General features: G+C 39.0%; 1 protein-coding gene across 1 annotated transcript in view; it reads right to left on the bottom strand.

The window, feature by feature from the left end:
- LOC117961203 (mannosyl-oligosaccharide 1,2-alpha-mannosidase IA-like) overlaps nt 1-1,971 on the bottom strand; it is a 35,030-nt gene that overhangs the window by 5,559 nt on the left and 27,500 nt on the right. The window lies entirely within an intron of this gene.

The following is a 1,971-nucleotide window of genomic DNA, read 5'->3' as shown; positions in this document are numbered from 1 at the left end:
CACACAGCTTTGAAACCTCACGTTGCCTCCTCGTCTGCATTTTTGGGTCAAAGCCTGCACCATTTCTGACCAATTGATGATTGGGGGGGGTTAAGACGGGGTCCAAGCCTTCCCGTGCTAGTTAGCCCCAACAACCCTCGGAGTCCACGAAAGTGGAACCCAAAGGGACACGGTGGGGGGGGCAAAACGTCAGGAAATATGGAGAGGCACACAAATTATTAGCACAATGACCTCGAAAGACTCTGGGCTTCTAGGCTGGATCCAAAACCTTCTGTAAGGGACAGGAAGACAACGAAGACATCAGCAGGACGGGGACACTGTTAGCCTTTAGCTCCAAAAGACAGTATGTTTCTACTAGTTATATTATTAAGTTACAGAGTTATGAATCAGAAGTGCCGTTTGACGTCACGTACGACTCACTTGACCTCAGAAAAGTGATAAAATGGCCCAAAATTGTCTATGTTGATTATAGCGCCCCCTAATGGCCTATATTTACCAAATCTGGTACAGAGCCTCCGGGCGGCCTGTCAAACAATCACCACAGGTTTGGTGCTGATAGCATTTAGTGTGGTAGAGATATTGCAATTGCAAATTATTCCATTTTAAAAGCATTGAGTTTTTATTCATACAACCCAATTCATGAAATAATGATGGAAAAATTAATAGAAGCACTGAAAAGATGAAGAAAACCAACCTCCCCCCTTCCAAAAAACAGTAGAAAAGAAAAGAGAAATGCATTACTTGGCCTGCGAGGATAATGGAAAGTGCTCAGCGGCCATTGATCTGATCTTTTTCCAATCAATCTTTCTGCAAAGTTTGAGCAAACTTTTTTTGAAATATCACTTTGAAGTTGAATCAGTTTCTTGAGGATCAGAAAATTCAACTAAAAAAGTTATTCCGATTGACTGAATTGGTTTTTTTGATGGGCTTTGGATTTAACTCGAGCTCGCCCTGTGTCACACTGAGAAAAGCAAGGAATAGAAATTAGGCTACTGACATCTCTGTCTGTGGTTTATGCATCACAGGAAATATGAACAGAAACCAAGCCACTGATAGCAATCTACATATTTACATATTTACATATTTACATATTTACATATTTACATATTTTCATATAGCATCAGACATGCTAACAGTTCCATCTCCTGTTCTGTTCACTTCCTCCACCGTGGTTATGTAAAACACGTGAGTTGCCTGGTAAACATTAGGATAACATAATGTTTATGAACATAATCATAAAATAGTATTGGTTGATTTATTACATTAGACCGCTTTTTTATGTGAAAATCGCAAATAACATGTCTGAAGGGGAAAATGCTTCTTTAACCCTTGTGTTGTCCTCGTGTTTCATAGTGTTTTAAATCAGAAATATTAGATTTCTTTCAACCATATGGTTCTTTGGGTAATTTTAATGATTAATGATGATTTTTTTAAAGGTTTTAAAACAGTGTCTGGACTAAACTTTGACATCTACTCATCTGGGATCCACTCAACATCCTCTGATCTTAACTATTAGTCAAAATAATTCATAAAGTCTGCCTTTTTAACTAAAAACTCATGTATAATTATTATATAAATGAGCTTTGTTGAGCATGAATTCCAAGAGTAAGTGTAAAACCTGTTATTGAAACAGCTAAGTTTTTTTTTAAGCGCCAAAAGCTGGAAAAAGTGACAAATACATTTTTAAAAAAGCGACAAAAACATTGGAAAAGCACAAAAAATAAATGTTAATTTCGACCAGGAAGGACAAGTTCATAGTTAACGGGAAGACATCACGAGGGTTAAGCAGCTGCTGCTGTAGCAAAGAGAGCAGAGAACTGACTGCAATGTCTCGTGTTAAGGTGATGGGAGAACTCGTTTTCTCGCCTAAATCCTCTTTAATCTTTGTGTGAAGTAGAGCACGCGGAGGCCGGAGAGCCGAGCAACACCACAGAGGGAGGGAGGGAGGGAGAGAGAGAGAGAGAGAGAGAG

This window comes from Etheostoma cragini, chromosome 18 (assembly GCF_013103735.1).
Source record: "Etheostoma cragini isolate CJK2018 chromosome 18, CSU_Ecrag_1.0, whole genome shotgun sequence".
Taxonomy (NCBI): Eukaryota; Metazoa; Chordata; class Actinopteri; order Perciformes; family Percidae; genus Etheostoma; species Etheostoma cragini.
This window is presented reverse-complemented; position numbering and strand designations above follow the sequence as displayed.